At 33.5% G+C, this 12,368-nt stretch overlaps 1 long non-coding RNA gene across 1 annotated transcript; it reads right to left on the bottom strand.

Moving 5' to 3' along the window:
* Positions 1–3,136: 3,136 nt before the first annotated feature.
* Positions 3,137–10,874, bottom strand: LOC136419537 (uncharacterized). The gene is made up of 3 exons (XR_010753120.1): positions 10,741–10,874; positions 10,326–10,490; positions 3,137–9,096 (listed from the first exon to the last, which is right to left on the bottom strand). It is a non-coding gene; the product is annotated as an uncharacterized lncRNA (long non-coding RNA).
* Positions 10,875–12,368: the final 1,494 nt, after the last annotated feature.

Genomic DNA, 12,368 nt, shown 5'->3' with positions numbered 1-12,368 from the left:
AAAGTGTGATGATACCTAAGTAATTTTCTTTATGGAGCACTCTATATTTTTTGAACATTTAAGCGTTTTCTATGATTGTCTACATATTCCTAAAATTTTGTTGAAATTGGTTGGATAATATCAGCGAAAAAAATTTAAAACCCAAAAAAAAATAGCAATTGCACCTCTGGTTTGAAAAATTAATAAAAAATAGAAATAATGTCTATTTAAAGAAACTATACAAGGTGCTTATTAAGCATAGTTTAGTAGTTTTATTAAAAAAGTTTTGATCAATGATATTGTATAGGGTGTCTAAAAGTTGGCGTCAAATTTTTCAAACTTTAAAGTGTTTTATTTTATTAATGTTAAGTTGGGGTTCTCATATATTTTAATCCAGTTCATGGTAAAATTCAAAAACAAACATGTTTTTAGTTACACTTCTATCGCAAATCCTTACACCTCAAAAATTATTCGCCAAAAACCATAGTAATTAAAATCCAATAGTAATTAAAATGAATAAAAAAATTAAGGTGGGTATAACAAAAAAATTATTCATAAAACTTATTTTATAATTTCAATTATCTTAAAACTATTAAAAATTTAAAATATGTGTTTGAAATATCTTCCATTCTCTTAAAAACACAAATTAACATGATTATGGAAAGGCTTTGTAATCCTTTGTAAAACATCATGACATAAGTCAAAGGTAGCTTTGAATAAATTTCAAATTATTATTATTTTTATTACATTTTCAAACATTGTTAGCATCATATTATTAATTAATTCAGTTCTAAATATTATAAATCTAATTTTTCTTGTTATGGAGCACAACCGAGAAGAACTCGTGGATATGATCTTCGTATTAGGAGAATGTGAAAAGAACCGTTATTTGGTAAGTCGAGTTTACGCTGAATGTTACCCGGAATGAAGACGTTCATACAAAAAGAGTCTACAAAATTTATTACAAAGGTTTGTGGAAACAGGAAATGTTAGCTATACGCCACCAATTAGAAAGAAACCGGTTAAAAGAGAAGAAAATGCATTGGGCGTACTACTGCTATTACGGAAAATCTCTTTGTTAGTCAACGAGCAATCGCTAATAATTTAGATGTAGGTAGAAGACCTGTTCAGCAGATTTTAAAGGAAAACCGTTTTCATGCTTATCATGTCCAGTTGCATATATGGAATTCTGCAACTGGGCGTGCGGTAAAATTAGAGCAAATGTTGAGTTCTGTAACAAAGTTTTGTTTTCTGATAACACCGTCTTTCATAAAAATGGATTTGTAAATCGTCATCATTTCCATTACTATTGCCACCATAATCCGGGAATTTTTCGGCAATTTGATAGACAACATAGATGGTCAATTAACGTATGGGAGGGAAATATTGGGGAACGTGTTATTGGACCTTCTTTTTTAATGGCAACTTAAATAGACCTTTATATTTGGATTTTTTGAAAAATCAATTGCCAAATTTATGTGAAAATTTACCATTAACTGTAGGGAATGCAATGTGGCTGCAACACGATGGAGCCCCAGCACATTATGCATTACGAGTCAGGGACCATCTTCACACGACCTACCGAAATCGCTGGATTGAAAGAGGAGGTTCAATTAAATGGCTGCCACGTTCACCAAACTTAGCCAAAATGGATTTTTTTATGGGGCTTTGTTAAAGAGATGGTTTCTGAGGAATCTCCAACCACACTAGAAAACATGCGGAAAAGAATTATAAATACATTTCAACGTATTATATCAGATATATTGGGAAGAGTTACAAGATATTTCCATAATCGTCTTAATTTGTGTCTTCAAGAGAACGGAAGACATTTCGAACACATACTTTAGATTTGCAATAGTTTTAAGATAATTATAATTGTAAAATAAGTTCTATGAATAATTCTTTTCTCATGGCGATCTTAACTTTTTATTCAGTTTAATTACTCTTGGATTGGTTTTCGACAGATAACTTTTGACCTGTTAGGAATTGGGACAAACATGTAATTAAAAAAATGCTTATTTTTGAATTCTACAAGGAACTAAATTAAAACATATGGGGGCTCTATTTAAAATAAGGAAAATAAAATACTTTAAGATTTGAAAAATTTTACTCTACATTTTGGATGCCCTGTACAATAACGATCATCGAAACTTTTTAAATAAAACTATTAAACCATGCTTAATAAGAGCTTTATATAATTCCTTGAAATAGATATTATTTTTATTTTTTATTAATTTTTCAAACCAGAGGGGCAATTGCTATTTTTTTCGCCAGTTTTATTAAACTGATTTCAACAAAATTTTAGGAATATGTAAACAATCATAGAAATCACTTAAATATTTTAAAAAATATAGTGTTCCATAAAAAAAAATTAGTTCGATATCGTCACGCTTTTTTGAGGCACCTTGTATAATTAGAAATATTTTCCTAAAGTACGTCCTAAGATATAGTAACGTATGCACAATATTAAAATTCCACGTTTCCTGCTATAGGAGAAGGGAGGTGAAATGTATAAGGGTCCTGTATAAGGCCCCCTGTATAAGGTTATATAAGGGTATACGGGGCCCCCCGTATAAGGGAGTCCATCAGAGAGGATATTTAGACCGCAGCTTTGGTTTAAAAACTCTTTAAAAATGTCTTGAGTTCTTGACACGCCTCTGACAAGTTCGTTTTTCCAATATAACTATTTTATAAATTGTAAATATTGCTTTCACAAATAACTTAGTGGAAGTCTTTAAACATAAAATTGTGGATATCAATACTTATTAAAATCTCTTTTGCAAACAGGAATATAAGCTCTAATAATTTCAATGATTCTGAGAATATTCCGCAATCAATGAAAAACTAATTTTGATCCTTAAAACTTGCCAAATTATTCTTGACGGTGCTGTAATAATTCAGATTGTAAGTTTTTCCCATATGAAAGTAAAGCATTTATGAAAAGCTATATTATAGTCACTGAAGTTGGCTTCTCTTGCATGGAGGTCAGCAGCCACGAAAAAACAGAACGAAGGAAGAAAAAACTAGGCTATTACGGTAAAAGCAGATGGATAGAGAAATTGGATAATGAAAATTCAAATATATAGAAACAAATGGATAATAATGAAAATGGATCTGGAGGTAGGTAAATATAAGGTAGAATAAAAATCTGTTAAGATAGAGTTAACGTCAGTTTTATTTCTTTACAATAATATTATAACAATAATTGAAACTTACAGTGGATTCAGTACGAATTTCAGAAATTCAGAATCTGCTATTTGTTCAATTTAAACATTTAAATTCATGCATCGATATGGTGTATGTAAATAATAAAAGTTAAAATGAAAGTGTTTTTTTTTAGCATTGTTCTATCATGTTTACGTACGGGACTTTACGCCCTAAAGATCGTAAATATATAATTTTTATTGCACAATTCCATACACATACACAGTTATACATAAATAGGCATTGCAGGTACATTATATCCATGTAAATGTTATTAGGTATATTTATACAATAAGCATGATGGTGACCAAGGCATTGTGAATTTAAAAATTTTTTGGCTTAATAGCGCCTGAAACTTCTGAGGAAGAGAAGAATGGAGGCGCTTTCTAAGTAAATAAGCGTAAATTCCCCCAAAAAAATAATTTGAGGCACCGAGGTCAAATAAACCATAAATAATAAGCTTTTGGGTTATATAGGAACTGTTTGAGTTATTCAGTGAATTATAGTAAGTTATAGAAATGAATTTAAGTTTTACTTATTTTACATTAGTTTAAGTGGTAATGAGGTAGATTCGGTTTATCAGTATATTGTAGTTCGTTGATTGAAGTAACAAACATCGGCAAATCAATCAGAATAAATTAGTTTACAGAGAAAATTCTGTCGATTTATGTCACATTCAATCATTCGAAGCTTTCGTAGATTCTACAAATTTGTATCATGCTCGATTAACAGAAGCGCTTCGTGAGCGATCAAAAAGTAAAGCGAGCAGGGTTAAAATTGTAAGTAACAAATTCTGTGCAGTATATTTTCCCAACCTCAAAGAATATATTGAGTAAAGAATTACCCTATCGTGTTCCTCAGCCGTAACTTTCATCATTATGCAAAATCAGCACGAGACATGAGAGTTTTTCAAGGTATCATCATTCGGAACACGTTTAAAAGCGACTTTTGATAGATAGAAATCCCAATATCCTTCCACTTTACGTTCATCAGTTGTATTCGGTGTCTTAAAGGTTCGTAATTCTGGACAAATTTCAACCTATATTATCACCTAATAAATCTTGATGGACAGCCATTATAGTCTTTTAATGGAAGTTGCAAATCAATCGAAACGAACGAGTTTGGTGGTAAATTTCTACCGATAATTGCGTCATGTTTGCCATAACTCGGTAGAAGCTCAAAGTAACAATTAAATAATAAATTAAATAGTTAATAAGAACTTTCCAGTGATAAAAATGAAATTTTATTCTGATTTTTGGAACGAAAAGATACTCAACTCAAAAACGAAGATTGATATTCTACATTTCACTGCAACGGTAGATAACAAATTGATGAATTTTGTATTCACAGATGCACTTATCCCGTATCGTATTTATAATTTCGGGTTTAATTATTGGAAAGCTCTAAAATTCATCATTTTGAACAGGTTGGCACTTCAAAGGACATTGCATCATTCTCAGATTATGGTTGGTTGTGGAATAGTGAAGACTAAAAAATAATCAGCGGAAGGGTTATGTCATCACCTAATAATTATGCAAGGCTAGAAAGTTCTCACATTCATCATTTTAGCCAGCAGCATATAGTACCGGAAGTAGTACTAAAAAGCACCTTTTAGAAATAAAGAAACATTATGAGAAAATACTGGACTGTTCGAGTCATTAGCAACTGACTTCTGTTGCTGAGATATGTCAAGCTGTATGGCAATAACATTGAAAGTATTATTAATTCTGGTGAAAATATCTTCAATAATATATGATATGTTATGCTCTGATTCTGTAAAGAAATGGGATTTTTAGGTTTGGAAAAAGTCTTACGAAGAACCGTTTTGGTTTAGATGTAATATGAGTGTTAACAAGGCAAATGACTTTAGAAAAAAGGCACAGATGTTGCAACAGAACAATTATCTACTTTGCGTTCAGTTCAAAGCAACATTGAACATTTTGCAATCAGTCGCAGACTTTATTCGGCTTTGTAATTTCACTTATTTGATTTTAGCTTCTCCAGACCTGCCAAAGATCTGGAAACAAAACCTCTCATAACCAAAGGACCAAAGGCTCTCTCTATCATTCCATAAACTAGTAAAGTCTCCTATAACAGCCCCTTGCTTGTCAGAGGTGCATTTTCGAAGCACAAAAAGCTCAAGCTGCTGGAAGACGATAGAGGTCTCACTTTGTTGTTCAATGGCCAAGTATATTCGTCCAATCATAGTCCTGAGTGTATTCTATTAAAATCTAGTAAGAAGAAGTGAAATGGTCCTAAGAAGTATTGAAACTCGCGAGTGCGTTTGAAGATGAATAGAAAGAAGCCTGGGAGACCTGGTACTGGGATCACCCCTTATCTAGTGTCCACCCTGTGAGGGACACGGGGCTCAACCATAGAACCAGTCATAAGGAAGCAACTCGAGAAGAAATTCACCCCGAATGCAAGCCCCATCCTTCAGTACTTCCCTCTTTGGAGAATAGTTACAGCTAAACGGCTCTACAAAATGTCCCATTCAACAGTATCAAAAATGATGCACTTTATAAAGTCGAAATTGGACCCAAAAGTATGAAGTTGGTCCTTGTTAAGGCATCCAAGATTGTAGATTGTCAATATCTATCCTACCGGGTTATTGTTAACTGGCGGAAGCGAAACAGTATTAAGTCGTAATAGAAGAGAAATCCCTCCTCTTCGTCGCTCTGTGGATGATAAACGGATTTAAGATATGCTAAGTGATAAGTGAGTTCAAGTCTATTAAGTTTTGTGCATACTGGGAGATACCTAGAAGAAAGCGTCTTAAGGCAAACGTAGGTTTTGGCCTAACGCGTTGCAGTCTTATACATTGCTTTTGGTAGCTAGATACCTCTGTGGCTATGGCTAAACAAAGCAAATATTCAGGTGTACTTCAAGGACGAAGAACTCGGAAAATGAGCAAGTTGTTCCTGAATTTACTGGCAATAACATTCGCTCAGGCTCTGCGAACATGCAATTGCCAACCCTCTCTAGAGAGGCGCTGGCGCAGTTTTGCTAGCAACAAAGGCAAAGTGTTTGCTTTCATTCGCGCTTTCTGAAAGAGATACTAGGCCGCTATTGCTGGCAACACTCCGCTAACGCAACTCTAAATAGGTTTGGCATCTATATGCACACAGAGCTTTAGAACGCTAAAACTAGTAGAAGTAAGATCTTACCGCCAAATTCTTTCGTAGTGACACTCCTTGAAACTCAACCAAATACTAAGTTAAAGGATTGGATGGCAACAAAAGAGCACGGAAGGATGTATATAGGGGTGTTCGCTTCTATGTTGATATCTCTTGCAAAGCTGCCCGGACGAGGTTCGAAATTGTGTCCAAAATAAAAACTATGGAGGTTTGCGTTGAGAAAAGTGGGATGGAAAAAGAAAAAGATTAAATCGCCGTGTTATTGTTATTGATGAATTACCATGGTTAGTGGCAGCAGCAATGCAAAGGATCAATGGGAGAAAAGCCGCGAGGTTTTTAACTTTTTTTTTTTTTTTTTTTTTGGGTCCCCCGCTAATCTCTGACTATTACTGCGCTGCGATGGATAGGGTGCTAAGCAAAGATGTGAAAATAATCAATTTGATTTGGTAATTAAGCATGCAAAAGCAGCTACTATGTTGCGTTTTTATAAGGCTATCTTGAGCATGAGCTTGTAACTCAGACTTAGAAACAAAATCATAATGAAACAGAAACTATTGCTCATTATATGTATAAGTAGGTTCAAGCGGAGTTGTTACTGCACTATTGAGCTATGATTGTGGACGTTTACAAGGTCTGTTGCCTCCAATGCTGAAGTTCCATGTACATGGAACTGGATGATAGAATGAGGCAGTGGTCCTTAAATGAGAGGCAGTTCAAGCAAAAACACTAGATGAAGATACTAACTCATCAGAATGTATTTTGATTGAAGATTTGTCTGGAGAATTAGTTTCTGTATACCTGAGATGATTTGTTAAATTTATTTAAATAGCGAAAGGAAATGAATTATAAAGCGGTTTTTCATACAAGTACATTTAGTCAGTTTAGTCCATCTTTTGCTATCAAAACATAAGATAATATCATCACGCTACTATGCACTTTAATGAGGAAGCGCTACCACAAAGATTTGCCCAAGGCCTGAATCACTCAACAACTCAAACAATTCTTCCCAACCCAAGCAATTAGAAAACATCACTCTCTGTATCACTCCATGGAACCCATTGAATGACGATGAAAAACTGAAGGTCGTTTCGTCCTGCTATTAACTCTATTCTGGTCTTAATTCTATAAAAGTGCACAAAAAGGTGCTTTAGGGGTAGAGAAGAGATGAGGTACTACAGAACGCAGCACCTGCCGATCAAAAGAAAAACTGAAACAACTGCTCAGTGGGCTAATAATCCTACTGACATTGAACTATAGTGTTTTTTCGATGACTTTCTGGGGGAAGCAGGATATCTCTATCACGATGGAAGATGCCTTATTTTTATACTAGTCGCAAGGAAAAACTTAGGAAATCCGCAAGTTGTTGAAAAATCCGCTGGCCACAGCATTCCCTCGAGTTCTGCAACCACATTAGTACTAATAATCTCCAGTCCGGTTGGGGATGCTTCCTTCCAGTTTGCTAGGGAATTTCCTATGATAAATCCTGAAGGAAGTATCTCTCAATGGATCACGCACCTCTGGAGAAGCCTCACTTTGATATGAAAACTAAGCGTCTCCATATCGCTGTAACTAGTGCGATATTCTCATAAAACGTCTGTTTCATCCAAACACCAAAAGGTGAATGGATTTACCAGAGAAAGCGAAAAGCCAATTATGGGAGTATCAACTAGGAGGAAGAACTAAGAAAATTAAAGCTATGATCAAGGAAGACTCTACACGTTTACATGCATAAAAATTAAAAAATTGAACAAATTATTCCAAGAATTTTCCTGTTAGGGAAAGCAAAGGGAGATAGTAAATGCAACTGACCAACGGGGAAAATAAAAGCATTTTCCTGACTGCAAATACATAGCAGTCAGGAAAATGCTGCAGTAATTGGGTGCAAAAATGAATGAAAGCATTGAAGATACCGAAAGCAAGTCTACAGGAGAGTTTTTACTCTGTATTATTGTTCATATCGTTGGTCACGAAACAGAATCATAGAATCTCCAAGACGAAGTTCCGTTGCCTTATGTGAAGTGTTGGTGGAAATGTGGAAAGAGAAACTAAGCCATAACTCAGAATCAATTTAACTTCAAGTTGGGGCACAAGTTGTGCTTCATACTGAACTACTATGTTTGGGCAGTATATAAATCTAGTTGTCTGCAATGCTAAATTCCCATTTCTGGGGCAAGATGATAGAGAGTGGTGTTAGATCTGAATAAAAAAGTTAATTAAAAAAGAAAGAGTTAAAATTGTACTGCTTGTTTGCGGTCAGCTCAGAGTGAAAAACGCTTTGAAGACTATAAAAGTCAAAACATTTATCATCAGTGCCAACCCTTTAAACAAGTCCGATTGCCAAATTGAATTGGTCACCATCAAGCCTTTGTTGTCAGTTTTTATTTCTTGAGACTAATTTGGTATTAAAACACTACATGCACACATACTACACACATACATTCACAAACACTTTGATGCTCTCCAAGCAGTAACTAAGCAGTTAAAATATGAGTCGCCTATGAACTAGTATCACAGATATGGTTATCATTGTAGGTGTAGTCACCTCCAATTGAGAAATGTTTTAATTTCTGCAGTTAAGTTGGTCAACAAACTTATTATTAATAATTTTAACGAACTCGTAAATATTACATCGATATTATCGTATAAAACTCACATTTGGTGGTCTCAGACGCGAAGGTATTCCTTGATGGTGGCATGAGTTTCTGATGGTTGGATTTTGGGTTTTACGTATCTTGTAGACACAGGCGGTTGGTAGCCAAAACATTGATGCGCATATCTAAGAGTGAAGGATGAATTAGAGACAAATTTCCATAAAATCTAGGAAAATATTGATGAGAGAATGCAAAAAAAAAGATATATAGACTAAATTACTAATTAAATTTCATGGTTTTTACCCATGGGTGGAACACATTATAATAGTAGCTATTGAATTTCGCCATGAGACCTTGAGGTGCCAATTAATGGTAGGTGCATTTTCATGTAACCCACCTATCTAAATTCACCTTTATAGGATACATTATTAATGCTTGCATGTGATGCTGAACATAAAATACCATAAGCGTTTGATTCAATAAATGTTTTGATTTAAAATTAACGAAGAAAAGAGATTTATGTGATTTTAAAGTAAACGTTCCGTGATAAATGCTAGAAAATAAATAAAAATGATAAAGTTGTCACCTGCGTTTAGTTTTGAGAAAAATCGACGAATATATCAAATAACTATCATCAAATTATGCTTTTTACATTTCCTTAATAAGGAATTTAAAAATTAAACAGATACTGGTACGCCCATGCTACATCATGGGCGTCTCAGTCAGAAATTCTTTTACAACTTTTTGTTTCCTTGGAAATAAGTATAAATGTATAGGTGTGTTGAATGCTGTTGGTTTTACAGGGTCTATATGATTTTTTTGCAGTGATTTACGGAATTGATGGAATAACTATTTCAAACTCATGGGCGACTATTAGCTCCAACATTACATTTGATCAATCTACTTTTTTATGAGAATAATGAGCATTGAATCTGTTACGATTTATATGTTGAGAACGTCATTTACTTTTGAAAGATGAAATTGAAAATTTGTATACTGGTTTATGGAATATATCGAAATTAAATCCAACATGGCTATTTAGCACATGGGCGCACGGTTGAAACATACAGAAAAAATATAATGTATTCTATGCACATAATGGCGCTAATTTCAGGATTTTTTTTTTAATTTAGATTTTCAAACGGTGTTCAGTACCATGTTATTGAAACAAAAACATGAATCAATGAAATAATCATGCATCAATTGCAGCAAAATAGAATTAATTGCCTCGTGCGTTAATTGCCATTGTTTAGTTTTAGTGTTTTCCAAATCGATTATTAATGATTTAGTGGTTAATGAACAACAAATAAAAATTATAATTTCTAATTATCAGCAATTAAGCCTGTTTTTAACACCTATTATGTGTTTGCACTTATTTCATTTAAGAAGCAGTTTTTTCTAATCCTGAACTTACTAAGGAACATTTTTATACAACGTCTACTCAAGCTATGAAACTCAGAGCGGCACCTTCTCTTTGGGGAGCCACGATGGTCTGGTGGTGTACCTTTTCTTTGAGGTTACTTTGTGATGGAGCAATGGATAAAGTATTAACCATCAATTGTCCCCAAACCCAGATTACCTGCAAGTAACTTTTATTTACACAACGATCTTTGAGCACGTGTGTGAATAATGAAATTATTTGCAATGAAAGATGAAAATACTAGAAAAAACACCTATTCACTTTTCGAGTCAGGAATAAGGAGTTTTTTTCGAGGTATGAGGAATAGAAATGGTTGCATTAATAGGCTCACTATCGTTCAAGATAAACCTAATTCACTTGGTTAATTTGAAATATTTCAGATATAATTGATCAATATAATTTTTCTTACCATCAAAAACTCAAAACACATCTTCGCGATTGCTTTCCAGATGGTACTGAATAAGGACTGGATAGCAACGAGACGTCCGATCTGGTCAGTTGCTGCTAAGAAAGAGAACCTCTTCGAAGAAACATGCGATAAAGTCTTCTAAATCCCCTCCCCTGTTCTACCCCTGTTCTCATATTTTATTTCAAAGAAAAATGTAAATGTACAGATTTGTGTCGTGACCTTGACAGGATTTAACAGCAAAATTGGTTTTGTGAAGTTTTTGTATCAAAATTCCTAAACATTTTATTTTATATGGCTTTATTTACAAGAGAGTTAAATATATAGGGAGTCCCAAAAGTAATGAGACAAAGAGCATCGGCAGATTCCTGCCATAAAAGTATTAAGATCCAGTGCAATTGTTGTATTTCGAAAGTTAATATTAATAGAGATGTAGGGTGTTAAAGTTTAAATTTTAGTTTTGATTTTATTTCATACCTTCACAGTTTTTTTACCTTTGGTACTGAAACTTGGTATATGAAGGTTTTCGGACGTGGCAAATAAGGTATTATTGTCGGTTTTATTGTAACTAATAAGAGGCACAACTTGAAGCAGCCTTTGCTAGTTAAAAGAGCTCTAATTTTTTTCTATGCATCTCCAGGAATCCCATTAATAAAAAATATTATTCTGTTTAATATTTTAGATAAAACAGCTATACCTGTTAGTAGCCTCAAAACTTGGCAGTTTTCACGATATTTGTCGTATTTATAACGCTGATATGTTCATAATGTAATAACGGTACGTGCGCTATGACTTTCTGTAAATTAGAATTTAAAAAAAAATTGCCTAAAACCAAATTTAGTAGTTTGTGCAATACAAATAAGTCAGTATACCTAAATAATTTAAAAACCAGTTTTGTATTATAGATAATTACTTCGCCAACTCTCGGTTCCATTCAAAAATACATACTTACGAACATTTATGAGGCATTAAACTAGCAAATATCTCAAAAACAATCAAATTTTGAGGCTACTAACCTTATATACCTTTTTATTTAAAATGTTAAACAGAATAATATTTTTATTAATAAGGCTACAGCAGCTACGTGGAAAAAAATTAGAGCCTTTTTAATTAGCAAAGACAGCTTCAAGTGACACCCCCTATTAGCTACAATAAAACCGATAGCACTACCTTATTTGTCACGTCCGAAACCCTCATATACCAAGTTTCAGTACCATTGATCAAAAGACTGTAAAGGTATAAAATAAAATCTAAAATAAAATTTAAATTTTAATACCCTACATCTTTATTAATATTAACTTTCGGAATACAACAATTGCACTGGATCTTAATATTTTGATAGTAGGAATCTGCCGATGCTCTTTGTCTCATTATTTTTGGGACACCCTATATAAATTACGCAGAATGTTTATTTTGCTCTCCCTATTTCTGACATAAAACGTTAATGAATTAAGAAAAAGTTAAAAAATATTAAGTTAATACAGGACGACTGTTTTTTTTCTCCCTCTTGAGGAACATAACGGAATGAAGAAAAATTTTAATCCTTTGAGAGTTGAAGAATAAATCCCTTACATTAGCTTGTGCAAAAGTATCGTAGAAAATTAGTACTTCTTTTTACTGTATTTAGAACT

Source organism: Euwallacea similis, chromosome 2, assembly GCF_039881205.1.
Source record: "Euwallacea similis isolate ESF13 chromosome 2, ESF131.1, whole genome shotgun sequence".
Classification (NCBI taxonomy): Eukaryota; Metazoa; Arthropoda; class Insecta; order Coleoptera; family Curculionidae; genus Euwallacea; species Euwallacea similis.
The sequence above is the reverse complement of the archived record's forward strand: the minus strand, read 5'-3'. Positions and strand labels throughout refer to the sequence as shown.